This window comes from Orcinus orca, chromosome 6 (genome assembly GCF_937001465.1).
Source record: "Orcinus orca chromosome 6, mOrcOrc1.1, whole genome shotgun sequence".
NCBI lineage: Eukaryota > Metazoa > Chordata > Mammalia > Artiodactyla > Delphinidae > Orcinus > Orcinus orca.
In genome coordinates this window covers 53,054,523-53,070,026 of record NC_064564.1, presented here as the reverse complement: position 1 = coordinate 53,070,026, position 15,504 = coordinate 53,054,523, and the positions used below count along the sequence as shown (strand labels likewise).

At 40.2% G+C, this 15,504-nt stretch overlaps 1 protein-coding gene across 3 annotated transcripts in view; it reads left to right on the top strand.

Annotated features, from left to right (window-relative positions):
- Positions 1 to 15,504, top strand: part of ADAMTSL1 (ADAMTS like 1) — a 1,025,773-nt gene that overhangs the window by 889,516 nt on the left and 120,753 nt on the right. The window lies entirely within an intron of this gene.

Below are 15,504 nucleotides of genomic sequence, written 5' to 3'. Positions count from 1 at the left end.
CAGCCTTTGTGGCGGTGTGTTGCATGTGTTTGTATTTATTCTTTTCCATTGCCGCTCCCATCAGATGATTCAGTAGATGCTAGAAAAGCCGACATCACCCCACACTGACCTCATCCGTCCACGCCAGGATTATGTTGTCACACTGTTTTTCAGTCACTCATGCTGCTCCCTTGCATATCTGTTTAGCAACAGTATATCTCCCCCATGACCTAAGGCTGATCTGGGAAGGGACCTTGAGCGGGACGCTTTGCAGAGAGGATGAAAGTCAACAAAGAATAAGGCGAGCTAAGGGGCCCTGGGGTGGATTACAGACTGATATTAATGCCTATTTTGTGTGTGTGTGTGAATAGAACATTTGCTTTGCTCCTAATGTATTCCAGTCACAATCTTTATGCCCCTCTTCATTATACAGAGTCCAGATGCTCGGCACCCGTCTGGTTAATTCTCTTCTGCCTTACCCCCTCCCATCTTCCTTGGCCAGGGCACTGCTGACACCCTTCCAACTGCTGGCAAGTAGGGCTCTTACAGGATTAACTCTCTTGTTTATATTTATCCAGATACGGTTCAGCTCTGTCACAGACTAAATACCCTTTGTTCACCTGAATTTAATACGATTCACGGAAACCTGTCTGGAATTAAGCAAAGCAATTGTAACATCAGGCTTGTCTTCAGCTCTTTGAAGAGAAGCTATTGGAGGCTGCCAAAATATTCAAAGCCAGGGAAGAAAGAGAGCAGCCAGAGAGGCACCGGGGGAAAGGGAGAAAAGGAGCTGAGTGATGAAGTAGTTCACGCACACCACACCCAGGGCTTAGGAAGCTGCATCCACGGGCTTCAGTGGTGGGGTTTGTTCAGGTCTGCTAGCAGATCTGTCAAGCAGTCCCTCTGAAAGGTAAGGCCCAAAATGGATACGCTGCTTTCAGACTGCATTTGTGTCTTTACCTGGGATTATCGTCTAGCCTGGTGTCAACGTCTGCACTCACAGTTTTAAGTGACTCACACCCTCTGCCAAACATGACTGATGAAGAGCAACAAGTTAGACCCGAGTTCTGTGATTCGTGACGCTTACAGACTAGTGAAGGCAATAGATGCATGCGTGACTACCTCGAATGCAGAGACAGTTACAGTTTCCTTCAAAGGTACCCCACATAGGCGTAGAAGATGCAACCTAAATATAACGTAAATGGGTGCGGGGCGGCAGTTTGCAGGGGATAGATGTGGCGCATTTCTAAATCTTATTACCGGTTATACTGTTCATTAACCGTGTGACCTTGAACAAAGTGTATAACCTCAGAGTCTTTGTTCTCAGCCGTAAGAGTGAAATTAATCCTATTTCACAGGATTGTTGTGAGGTTTAAATAAGATTGCACGTGTGAAAAAGCCCTCAGCCCAATGCCAGGCACATAGTTCACACTCAATAAATGTTTCCTTTTCTTTCTCTAGCTCTCCTAAAATGAAACACATCCTGAAAACGATTTTAAAATGTATAAAACATAAGCCCAACTTTGCTTCCACGTATTTTCCACTGTTAAGTCTTCACACTGAAAATTTTCAAGTACGGACTTAGGGGCTGATTCAGCTCACTTGTGATCAAATCCTCGTGGTAAATCTCAGTGCTTCTGTGCCTTTAAAGACATTGTACAGTTTTTTCTGGGTTTGTTTACCTTGACTTCTATATAAATGCAGGCCAAAAGGAAAAACAAGAGTTTTCTTGAGGCTCGAGCACTCAGGTACCTCCATGATTTTATAAGCAATGTGTGGATTTTGGCCTCGCCTATGCACCTGGATCAACCAGATGCAGGGAAATTTGTTCGTAGTAATTCACAAGAGCAGGCGTGGCATGGCAGTTAAGCCTGCAGGCTCTGGAGCCTCGTGGTCTGGATTTGAAGCCTGACTCTGTCACATCCAAGCTACATAACCCTGAGCAGCTTCTTTACACTCTCTGACTCAGTTTCTTTATTTGTCATATGGTGATAATAATAGTGTTTGACTCAGAAGGTTCTTGTGGAGATTAAATGCCTTCATCATGTAAAATGCTTATAAGTATGCCTAGCATGTAGCAAGCGCTCAATACTCGTTAGCTCTTATTATTATTGTGAGGATAAAACAAAAGCCAGGTTATTTTTACGGTAGGGGAAACTCCTTTTCCGAGACCGGAATGCTCACAGACCCTTTGTAGAGCACTTCAGTCTAATGTCTCAGCATCTCAATGTCAAGGGGGAAGCTGAATTAGCTATCTGAAAAGCGGTCGGAGTGCCTGGGTCCAGAGCAAGGGAGGTGGCTACACGAGGAACATTTCACGTGAGCCAGAGGAAGGGAGGTCTGGTGAACCCTCCCTGGCCCCTAATTGGACCTCTCCTGTTGAGTTGCCTCATCCTCTGAGTTGAGTGTGTTGTCAGTTCTGCTTCTTAGGTTCATTGTGGGTCCATTGGTACTCTCTACACAGTTTTTGCTTAAACATAGAAACAGCATTTAGTTTTAGACACACCAAACCTTCCTTGCTCTGCCCTGTTTGAGCCTGTAAGATATTGTCTTTAGAGCCCTTTGCTTCTCTCCAAACTCATCAGTATGTGTTGATTTTATGTTTTAAGTCCCAAAGGTTTGAGAGTACTTTGCGAGTATGTCTAAGCATGGAGGTGGCAATGTTTCCCTACCTACTTCCCTGGTTCCGGAAACTTACAGCCATGTAGACCCAGTGGCACAAAATTCCCTTCTGTCCTAAACTGACTTAATTGGATGCCTGTTTCACTGCTCAGAAGGTAAATGAGAGGGGAGGGTAGCAGGGGCTAGGGAGGAGTATAAGAATGTCACCAAAATGTCACATGCCTAACATGTTGAAGAACTGATTACTTTGTGTGCGTGTATAAACACAGGTAAAGAAGAGTTTCTGGTGTGTGCAAAGACAGGCACTAAGATTGGAGAGCCGTCTTGACTAGTCAGATTCAGCACTCAGCCAGAGTTGCTCAGAAGGCTTCCAGATCTGAATGGCGTAGGCAGCGTTTTGAAGGAAAGCAGTAGTTTCCTGGTAAATTGCTTCAGTCTGGATCAGTGGAGGGGAGCTTTACTTACCAATGCAGATGAGGCTTGTCCAGGTGTAAGCCATTGATGAGGTCATAGCCATAAGGGAAACGTTTTTGGTTGTCATTGATTTTATAAGATCACAAAAGAGATACTGTAAGGCCTGCTTGACATCATCAATGGAAAATGAGAAGAAGATGGGGGCTGAGGGATGAGTGTATCTTTCATTGAAAGGAGAGAACACAGATGAGCTCATCCAAAGTTTTCACAGGAAAAGAGAGACAGAAAATATTCCTCCTTTCCTGGCATGTTTTTCTGCGTTTTTATGAGTTGAATAGCTGACACATATTGTGTCTAATAAAGAGATCACAGAAACCTCACTGGGAAAATAAAAATAAAAGGCAGTTGTTGTTTTTTTTTAATTCTTCTCTCTCGGCCCCCTCCTCATGATTTAGTAACTGCAATAAAAGACAAGCAGTTTTGTAAGCTTTTCATAACGTAAGTCATTTCAAATTGGCATTTCTGAATTTTTCATCCAGCCACTGTTAAGCAGAGGAGGATTTTGCTTCATAGAGAGAGAGGCTCAGAGAAGGGTTTGTCACCAAGAGGAAAGACCGACAAAGGAAAGACGGACAAAGGAAGGTTTGCCCCAGTGTACTAACTAGATCAGAGGGAAAGGCACACAAGTTTGGCTGACTTCCCAGTGGTGCTCTGAGCAACAGGGTAATGGCCATTGACTGATTCAAGCTGCCATCAAGGGACTTCATTATCTAATACAATACCAGGTAACCAGGTTCCTTACGTTTTCCTCAATATGTATAGATGTGTAGCATGCCCACTGCAGAGGCCTAGCTTTTAGAGAATTCAGGTAAAATGGATGAGAGTATAGCAGGAGAATCCAACTTACTCCGCTCCCCAGTAGACTAGAGGAAACAAAGGAAACAAGGAAGCACAAATGATCTAGGCCAACCCAGCTCACATCCTGAAAAAGCAATTCCCGCATCTGTCCAATGGAATGAAGGAAGGATGGGTGGTTGGACATGTAGTGGGTACCATATCCTTGGTTGTTTCTAGGAGAGGCTGCAACATCATGCAGCTGTACTGGGTATGGGGTCTCTCGTCTAGGACTCTGCAGTGGAACATGCAGAAGAAGTTAGGTCAGCATCACTTGCTGTGACCTGGGGAGTTGTCAACTTCAATCGAATGATCAGAAGAGGTAATGGCAGTAACCTGAGTAACCTGACACGCTGGCATTGGCAAAAATATCTTCAGGGAATGGTGATTGAACCAAGGGAGGCGAAGGAAGCCACGCAGCCTGGGGACGTGCAAGAAAGGGCAGTCTAAGCCCTACCCACTTCCTTAGATCCTAAGGGCCCTGCAATATTGATACCAAAGGCACACCAACTAAACAGAATCACAAAGGTGGAGAAATGCCAAGTTCTTCTCACTTCTTCGTGCAAGATAATTAATTAGTAGTCACAGTGTGGACCCTGACTCATCAAGAAAAGGTTAAATTTGGTTAAAAATGTTTTATCAGCTTTATTGAGGTATAGTTTACATCCCATAATATTCACCCACTGTAAGTGTTCAATTCAGTGATATTTTAGCAAATTTTTTAAGTTGTGTAACCATCACAGCAAACCAAGGTTATTGTTTGTTGAAAAACTCCATGGAGGTATAATTCATACACTATACAAGTCAACCATTTAAAGTATACAATTCAGTGGCTTTTAGTACAGAGTTGTGCCTCCATCACCACACTCAATTTTAGAACATTTTCATTATCCCCAAATAAACTCCACACCTCTTAGCCATCATTCCCCAACGCCCCCATTTCCTCCACCTCTAGGTAACTACTAATATACTCTGTCTTCATAGATCTGCCTATTCTAGACACTTCAAATAAATAGAGTAACGCATGGTGCTTTGTTACTGACTTAGCATAATACGTTCGGGATTCACGCATTTTGTGACACGTATGCTGCATTCCTTTTCATGGTGGAATAATATTCCATGGTATGAATATACCACATCTTCCATTTGTCAGTTGATGGACACTTGGGTTGTTTCCAGTTTTTGGCTGTCATGAGTAATGCTGCAGTGACCATTCATGTGCAAGTTTTTGTGTGGACATGTTTTCGTTTCTCTTGGGTATATCTACCTCAAAGTAGAATTGCTGGATTGGGTGGCACATGTATGTTGAACTTTTTAAGAAACTGTCAACTATGTTCCAAAGTACCTGCTCCATTTTATATTTCCATCAGCAGTGTATGAGGATTCCAGTTTCTCCACATCCTCACCAATGCTTGTTACTGTCTATTTTTTTAATTGCAGCCATCCTCATGGATGTAAAGTGATAATTCATTGGGATTTTAATTTCCATTTCCCTAGTGACTCACAATGTTTTCACGTGCTTATTAGTTGTTTATATATCTTCTTTGTTGGAATAGTAACTTTGGTGACAAAGACAGTGTATATGGCCTGTGTATTCATTTTTTATTGCTGCCCTAACAAATTACCACAAGCTTAGAGTCCTAAAACAGCACAAATATATTATCTTACAGTTCTGTAGGTCAGAAGTCCAGTACAGTCTCACCAGGATAAAATCAAGGTGTCAACAGGGTACACTCCTTTCTGTAAACTCCAGGAGAAAATGCTTTCCCTGTTCATTTGGATTGTTGGCAGAATTTAGGTCATTGTGACCTACAACTATGGTGCCTGTTTTAACTGAGTGTCATTCCCAGGTTCTAGAGGCTGCTGCATTCCTTAGCCCTTGGCTCTCTTCCTCCATCTTCAAAGCTAGCAGTTGGGGGTTGAGTCTTTCTCATGTTGCCTCTCTCTGACAAACTCTTCAGTCTCCCTCTTTCAATTTTAAGAGCTCAAGTGATTAGACTGGCCCACCTAAGTAATCTAGGATAATCTCCCTATCGTAAAGTCAGTTCATTAGCAACCTTAACTGCAGGAAATTGCAACTTTAATTCCCTTTTGTCATGTAATATAACATAGCCACAGATTCCAAGGATTAGAATGTGGACAGCTTTGTGGAGGGCGGGGGCGGCACATTATTCTGCCTACCACACCCTGTCTGAAGGGCACACCTCATTTTCATCTTACTAACGTCAAAGGAAAACACAAATCTAATGTTGGTAGACCTTCCAATTTTTGCATATAAGCCAAACCAAAACACACACACGCCTGCACACACACACACACACGTGTGCACACACACGCACATGCACGCACACACACACACACACACACGCCTTCTGTTTTTAATCTCTCCTCTTTTTTACTGAGCCCAACTAAATCAAATTTTTGAAAAATTCTTTCCAGACCAAACATGTCAGTGGTCTGCACATGGCCTGGAGGCCACCAGTGCCCTCTGGTTAAATCATCCATTTTCTATATTCTCTGCTCATATATTACACTTCATTGCCCAGTATAGTCAAGAGTGTTACTAAAGTGTACTAATTTATTTTATTAGATTACACTAAAACCATGTAATGATTTGGATGGGAGAGAAATATTTATTTTTTTACTACTCCTAAAAAGGAAACTTATTGTAACAATAGAATAGGTAAGAAAGATTTTAGGGAAAGGATTTGCCTCATTACAAAACTTAGAGCAGATTTAGAACTATAAACTTGTGTCCTTATTGTAAACAGAGGGGTTTTAAATAGATGCAGACTTGGGTCTTTTTTTAGATCTAAAAGTTCTATGAATCTCTTACATACAAATAAACTACAGCAATCTCCACCCACCACTACCAGCTCTAAACTCCCTTTACTTGAAATTCTAACATTTGCAAATTCTATAATTTACTTCCTTTATCTTTGGGAGACTAGAAGACTAGATGGCAAAGAAGGACAGCTTTTGCAATAAAACCTAGGAAAAATCACAGATGATGGGGAAAGGTATCAGAGGACTGGTGAGGAGAAAGGGTGTAGAGTTGACTAAAAGGTCAAACACTGACTCAGGAGCCAGGAAGTGGGAGTGAAGGAGACCTTGCAAGAGAGACAGCAGGACAGGAAGGAGTTAAAAATTCCTGAGCTATAAAATATGAAAGGCACTTGGAAGTTGAACCAGGCTAAAGAAAATATCATGCATTTTAATATGACTATTATCCGTAACAAAGCAACTCTTGTTGAAATTGCCAGGTAGCCACATCCTGAAAAGTTTCTGGCCAGCAAGGGATAGTAACTGGCCATTAATAGTCAGGACCCATCATTACTGATTTCAAATGTACAAGATGTTGTTGGTATTTTTAGGAAAGTTTTCATAGGTTCATAAGACAAGTTTTCATAGGTTCATACTGATTGTGGTTCCTTAAACTTCATTTGACTCATGAGTTCTTCAGTTTGTCAACTGGGAATTCTCATTTCAGGGGGTTTTCACAGATTTCACTCCGGTGGCCCTTCTGAGAGACCTATGATAATTGCAGTGTAAGCAGAGGCTAGCATTTCTTAAGGTGTTGCTTTCATATTCTCACTGATTACAAGGCATTATCCATGGATTAAATCTGGATTAAGTACAATTTGCTTAGTTTTAGGTGGTGAAAATATGTGAAATTTATAACACCTTATTGCTGTATACTCAAATATTTTAATTAGTGGGCGTCACTATCTTATTCACTTTTCTCTTGAATTAAGATTTGGGTCTCCTGTGGATCTCATTACAGTTTTCTTGAACAGAGTCATGGGGGCACCTGCAAGTCAGCCTGGCATGCGTTGTTTCACAACTTCTCTGGAAGTAGATACTTTCTGGGGACTCCAACAAGACCAGCCTTGGTGTGACTTGAAGCTCTGTCTGTCCGGAGACTGATACCAGTTTCAGGAGAAGCTGGAGTATTTAAATAATTTCTTCTTTGTTTAGCCTGAAACCCTCACAGTTCTTCAAAATAGAAGCACTTGAGTTCCTTCTCACTAAAAGATTTGTTCTCTCTCCTCTTTCCTGTTTTTTCCTCTTTCTTTCTTTAAACTTGTCCTTTCTTTGTGTTTTCTTGGTTTATCAGAAGTTCCCAACGCTGCTCCTCAGAGCATTTTCTCCACGTATCATAGCAAGGATAATGCTGATGATAGCTAACATTTATTCAAACTTCATGCTGTGCTAAGGAATCATTCATACAGTTTTACAAGCATTAATGTGCTTATTGCTCTCAGCAACCGTAGAAGTAGAAAACCAAGGGCACAGGGAGACCAAATAACTTGCCTAAGGCCACTCAGCTATTGAGGGATGGAGTCTGAACACCTGCCATGCGGGCACCATTCTCATGCTTATGCCCCCTGCAGGCATCATTACTTATCATGCACTTTTGCTGCTCAGTCCTCCTGAACGTAACCCAGAATCCATAACTGAGCAATACTCCAGGAAGACTCTGTCAGTCGCTGCAATCATAATCTCAGGTCTATTTGCCATTTTTGCATCCTCCCCGGAGTGCTTGGGTCATCTCCAAACCTGCCTCCTGCAGTCGTGGTTTCCAAAATTGCCCAGTTTCCCCGTCACCTTCAACAAGTCTTCTCGTTCTCCTTGGGAGTGAATGCACATGCGCACTTCCTAGAATAGACTGCCTCTCACTCAACAGTGAGCCCCTGAAGACTTTGAAGTACAATCCAGTTTTTCCTCTGTTTTTAAAAAATTTTTAATTTAATTTATCTTATATTGGAGTATAGTTGATTTACAATATTGTGTTAGTTTCTGGTGTACCGCAAAGTGATTCAGTTATACATATACATATATCCATTCTTTTTCAAATTCTTTTCCCATGCAGGTTATTACAGAATATTGAGTAGAGTTCCCAGTGATATATAATAGGTCCTTGTTGATCATCTATTTTATATATAATAGTGTGTGTATGTTAATCCCAAACACCTAATTTATGCTTCCCCCACTTCATGTTTCCCCTTTGATACCCATATGTTTGTTTTTGTAGTCTGTGGTCTGCTTCTGTTTTGTAAGTAAGTTCATTTGTATCTTTTTTTTTTTAAGATTCCATATGCAACTGATATCATATGATGATATTTGTCTTTATCTGTCTGACTTACTTCACTTAGTATGATAATCTCTAGGTCAATCATATTACTGTAAATGGCATTATTTCATTGTTTTTTATGGCTGAGTAATATTCCATTGTATATATGTACGTCTTCTTTTTTTTTAATTTTTGAATTTTATTTTATTTTTTTATACAGCAGGTTCTTATTAGTCATCAGTTTTATACACATCAGTGTATACTTGTCAATCCCAATCACCCAATTCATCACACCACCATCCCCATCCCCCCATGGCTTTCCCCCACTTGGTGTCCATACGTTTGTTCTCTACATCTGTGTCTCAACTTCTGACCTGCAAACTGGTCCATCTGTACCATTTTTCTAGGTTCCACATACATGTGTTAATATACGATATTTATTTTTCTCTTTCTGACTTACTTCACTCTGTATGACAGTCTCTAGATCCATCCACGTCTCAACAAATGGCCCAATTTCGTTCCTTTTTATGGCTGAGTAATATTCCATTGTATATATGGGCCACATCTTCTTTATCCATTCATCTGTCGATGGGCATTTAGGTTGCTTCCATGACCTGGCTATTGTAAATAGTGCTGCAATGAACATTGGGGTGCATGCGTCTTTTTGAATTATGGTTTTCTCTGGGTATATGCCCAGTAGTGCGATTGCTGGATCATATGGTAATTCTATTTTTAGTTTTTTAAGGAACCTCCATACAGTTCTCCATAGTGGCTGTATCAATTTATATTCCCACCAACAGTGCAAGAGGGTTCCCTTTTCTCCACACCATCTCCCGCATTTATTGTTTGTAGATTTTTTGATGATGACCATTCTGACCGTTGTGAGATGATATCTCATTGTAGATTTGATTTCTACTTCTCTAATGATTAATGATGTTGAGCATTCTTTCATGTGTTTGTTGGCAATCTGTATATCTTTTTTGGAGAAATGTCTGTTTAGGTCTTCTGCCCATTTTTGGATTGGGTTGTTTGTTTTTTTGATATTGAGCTGCATGAGTTGCTCGTAAATCTTGGAGATTAATCCTTGGTCAGTTGCTTTATTTGCAAATATTTTCTCCCATTCTGAGTGTTGTCTTTTGGTCTTGTTTATGGTTTCCTTTGCTGTGCAAAAGCTTTGAAGCTTCATTAGGTCCCATTTGTTTATTTTTATTTTTATTTCCATTCCTGTAGGAGGTGGGTCAAAAAGGATCTTGCTGTGATTTACGTCATAGAATGTTCTGCCTATGTTTTCCTCCAATAGTTTGAGAGTGTCTGGCCTTACATTTAGGTCTTTAATCCATCTTGAGTTTATTTTTGTGTATGGTGTTAGAGAGTGTTCTAATTTCATTCCTTTACATGTAGCTGTCCACTTTTCCTAGCACCACTTATTGAAGAGGCTGTCTTTTCTCCACTGTATATTCTTGCCTCCTTTTTCAAAGATAAGGTGACCATATGTGTGTGGGTTTATCTCTGGGCTTTCTATCCTGTTCCGTTGATCTATATTTCTGTTTTTGTGCCACTACCATACTGTTTTCATTACTGTTGCTTTGTAGTATAGTCTGAAGTCAGGGCGCCTGATTCTTCCATCTCCATTTTTCTTTCTCAAGATTGCTTTGGCTCTTCGGGGTCTTTTGTGTTCCCATACAAATTTTAAGATTTTTTGTTCTAGTTCCGTAAAAAATACCATTGGTAGTTTCATAGGGATTGCATTGAATCTGTAGATTGCTTTGGGTAGTAGAGTTGTTTTCACAATATTGATTCTTCCAATCCAAGACCATGGTATATCTCTCCATCTGTTGGTATCATTTTTAATTTCCTTCATCAGTGTCTTATAGTTTTCTGCATACAGGCCTTTTGTCTGCCTAGGTGGGTTTATTCCTAGGTATTTTATTCTTTTTGTTGCAATGGTAAATGGGAGTGTTTTCTTAATTTCACTTGCAGATTTTTCATCATTAGTGTATAGGAATGCCAGAGATTTCTGTGCATTGATTTTGTATCCTGCTACTTTACCAAATTCATTGATTACCTCTAGTAGTTTTCCGGTGGCATCTTTAGGATTCTCTATGTATAGTATCATGTCATCTGCAAACAGTGACAGTTTTACTTCTTCTTTTCCAATTTACATTCCTTTTATTTCTTTTTCTTCTCTGATTACCGTGGCTAAAACTTCCAAAACTATGTTGAATAATACTGGTGTGAGTGGACATCCTTGTCTTGTTCCTGATCTTAGAGAAAAATGCTTTCAGTTTTTCCACCATTGAGAATGATGTTTGCTGTGGGTTTGTCATATATGGCCTTTATTATGTTGACAAAAGTTACCTCTGTGCCTACTATCTTCAGAGTTTTTATCATAAATGAGTGTTGAATTTTGTCGAAAGCTTTCTCTGCATCGATTGAGATGATCTTATGGTTTTTGTCCTTCAATTTATTAATATGGTGTATCACATTGATTGCTTTGCGTATCCTTGCATTCCTGGAATAAACTCCACTTGATCATGGTGTATGATCCTTTTAATGTGCTGTTGGATTCTGTTTGCTAGTATTTTGTTGAGGATTTTTGCATCTATGTTCATCAGTGATATTGGCCTGTAGTTTTCATTTTTTGTAGTATCTTTGTCTGGTTTTGGTATCAGGGTGATGGTGGCCTAGTAGAATGAGTTTGGGAGTGTTCCTTCCTCTGCAATTTTTTGGAGGAGTTTGAGAAAGATGGGTGTTAGCTCTTCTCTAAATGTTTGATAGAATTTGCCTATGAAGCCATCTGGTCCTGGGCTCTCGTTTGTTGGAAGATTTTTAATAACAGTTTCAATTTCAGTGCTTGTGATTGGTCTGTTCATATGTTCTATTTCTTCCTAGTTCAGTCTCGGAATGTTGTGCATTTCTAAGAATTTGTCTGTTTCTTCCAGGTTGTCCATTTTATTGGCATAGAGTTGCTTGTAGTAATGTCTCATGATCCTTTGTATTTCTGCAGTGTCAGTTGTTACTTCTCCTTTTTCATTTCTAATTCTATTAATTTGAGTCTTCTCCCTTTTTTTCTGGATGAGTCTGGCTAATGGTTTATCAATTTTGTTTATCTTCTCAAGAACCAGCTTTTAGTTTTATTGATCTTTGCTATCGTTTCCTTCATTTCTTTTTCATTTATTTCTGACCTGATCTTTATGATTTCTTTCCTTCTGCTAACTTTGGAGTTTTTTTGTTCTTCTTTCTCTAATTGCTTTAGGTGCAAGGTTATGTTGTTTATTTGAGATGTATTCTGTTTCTTAAGGTAGGATTGTATTGCTATAAACTTCCCTCTTAGAACTGCCTTTGCTGCGTCCCATAGGTTTTTGGTCATCGTCTTTTCATTATCATTTGTTTCTAGGTATTTTTGGAATTCCTCTTTGATTTCTCCAGTGATCTCTTGGTTATTAAGTAGTGTATTGTTTAGCCTCCACGTGATTGTATTTTTTTACAGATTTTTTCCTGTAATTGACATCTAGTCTCATAGCATTGTGGTTGGAAAAGATATTTGATATGATTTCAATTTTCTTAAATTTACCAAGGCTTGATTTGTGACACAAGATATGATCTATCCTGGAGAATGTTCCATGAGCACTTGAGAAGAAAGTGTATTCTGTTGTTTTTGGATGGAATGTCCTATAAATATCAATTAAGTCCATCTTGTTTAATGTATCATTTAAAGCTTGTGTTTCCTTATTTATTTTCATTTTGGATGATCTGTCCATTGGTGAAAGTGGGGTGTTAAAGTCCCCTACTACGATTGTGTTACTATCGATTTCCCCTTTTATGGCTGTTAGTATTTTCTTCATGTACTGATTTGCATCTATATTGGGTGCATAAATATTTACAACTGTTATATCTTCTTCTTGGATTGATCCCTTGATCATTATGTAGTGTCCTTCTTTGCCTCTTGTAATAGTCTTTATTTTAAAGTCTATTTTGTCTGATATGAGAATTGCCAGTCCAGCTTTCTTTTGATTTCCATTTGCATGGAATATCTTTTTCTATCCCCTCACTTTTAGTCTGTATGTGTGCCTAGGTCTGAAGTGGGTCTCTTGTAGACAGCATATATACAGCTCTTGTTTTTGTATCCATTCAGCCAGTCTATGTCTTTTGGTTGGAGCATTTAATCCATTTACGTTTAAGGTAATATCAATATGTATATTCCTATTCCCCTTTTCTTAATTGTTTTGGGTTTGTTATTGTAGGTCTTTTCCTTCTCTTGTGTTTCCTGCCTAGAGAAGTTCCTTTAGCATTTCTTGTAAAGCTTGTTTGATGGTGCTGAATTCTCTTAGCTTTTGCTTGTCTGTAAAGGTTTTAATTTCTCCATCAAATCTGAATGAGATCCTTGCGGCTAGAATAATCTTGGTTGTAGGTTTTTCTCCTTCATCACTTTAAATATGTCCTGTCTCTCCTTTCTGGCTTACAGAGTTTCTGCTGAGAGATTAGCTGTTGACCTTATGGGGATTCCCTTGTGTGTTATTTGTTGTTTTTCCCTTGCTGCTCTTAATATGTTTTCTTTGTATTTAATATTTGATAGTTTGATTAATATGTGTCTTGACATGTTTCTCCTTGGATTTATCCTGTATGGGACTCTCTGTGTTTCCTGGACTTGATTAACTATTTCCTTTCCCATATTAGGGAAGTTTTCAACTATAATCTCTTCAAATATTTTCTCAGACCCTTTCTTTTTCTCTTCTTCTTCTGGGATCCCTATAATTCAAATGTGGGTGCATTTAATGTTGTCCCAGAGGTCTCTGAGACTGTCCTCAGTTCTTTTCATTCTTTTTTCTTTATTCTGCTCTGCAGTAGTTATTTCCACTATTTTATCTTCCTGATCACTTCTCCGTTCTTCTGCATCAGTTATTCTGCTATTGATCCCTTCTAGAGAATTTTTAATTTCATTTATTGTGTTTTTCATCATTGTTTGTTTGCTCTTTAGTTCTTCTAGGTCCTTGTTAAACATTTATTGTATTTTCTCTCTTCTATTTCCAAGATTTTGGATCATCTTTACTATCATTATTCTGAATTCTTTTTCAGGTAGACTGCCTGTTTCCTCTTCATTTGTTAGGTCTGGTGGGTTTTTACCTTGCTCTTTCATCTGCTGTGTGTTTTTCTGTCTTCTCATTTTGCTTAACTTACTGTGTTTGGGGTCTCCTTTTCACAGGCTGCAGGTTCATAGTTCCCGTTGTTTTTGTTGTCTGTCCCCAGTGTTTAAGGTTGCTTCAGTGGGTTGTGTAGGCTTCCTGGTGGAGGGGGCTAGTGCCTGTGTTCTGGTGGATGAGGCTGGATCTTGTCTTTCTGTTGGGCTGGTCCACGTCTGGTCATGTGTTTTGGGGTGTCTGTGGCCTTATGATTTTAGGCAGCCTCTCTGCTAATGGATGTGGTTGTGTTCCTGTCTTTCTAGTTTTTTGGCATAGGGTTTCCAGCACTGTATCTTGCTGGTCGTTGAGTGAAGCTGGGTCTTGGCATTGAGATGGAGATCTCTGGGAGATTTTCACTGTTTGTTATTACATGGAGCTGGGAGGTCTCTTGTGGACCAGTGTCTAGACGTTGGCTCTCCCACCTCAGAGGCACAGCACTGACTCCTGCCTGGAGCACCAAGAGCCTTTCATCCACAGGGCTCAGAATAAAAGGGAAAAAATATAGAAAGAAAGAGGATAAAATAAAATAAAGTAAAATAAAATAAGATAAAGTTGTTAAAATAAAAAAATAATTATTAAGAAAGAAATTTGAAAAGTTAAAAAAAAAAAATGGTCGGACAGAACCCTAGGACAAATGGTAAAAGCAAAGCTATACGGACAAAATCCCACACAGAAGCATACATATACACACTCACAAAAAGAGAAAAAGGGGGAAATATATGTATATCTTTGCTCCCAAAGTCCACCTCCTCAATTTGGAATGATTTGTTGTCTATTCAGGTATTCCACTGATGCAGCGTACATCAAGTTGATTGTGGAGCTTTAATCTGCTGCTCCTGAGGCTGCTGGGAGAAATTTCCCTTTCTCTTCTCTGGTCGCACAGTCCAAGGGTTCAGCTTTGAATTTGGCCCCGCCTCTGCATGTAGGTTGCCTGAGGGTGTCTGTTCTTCGCTCAGACAGGATGGGGTTAAAGGAGCAGCTGATTTGGGGGCACTGGCTCACTCAGGCCGGGGGGAAGGAGGGGTGCGGATGTGGGGCGAACCTGTGGGATATGAGGCCATTGTGACGTTGCAACAGCCTGAGGCCTGCCGTGCGTTCTCCCGGGGAAGTTGTCCCTGGATCACGGGACCCTGGCAGTGGCGGGCTGCACAGGCTCCCAGGAGGGTAGGTGGGCATAGTGACCTGTGCTCACACACAGGCTTCTTGGTGGCTACAGCAGCGGCCTTAGCATCCCATGCCCGTCTCTGGGGTCAGCGCTGATAGCCGTGGCTCGCGCCTGTCTCTGGAGCTCCTTTAAATGGTGCTCTTAATCCCCTCTCCTCGCGCACCAGGAAACAAAGA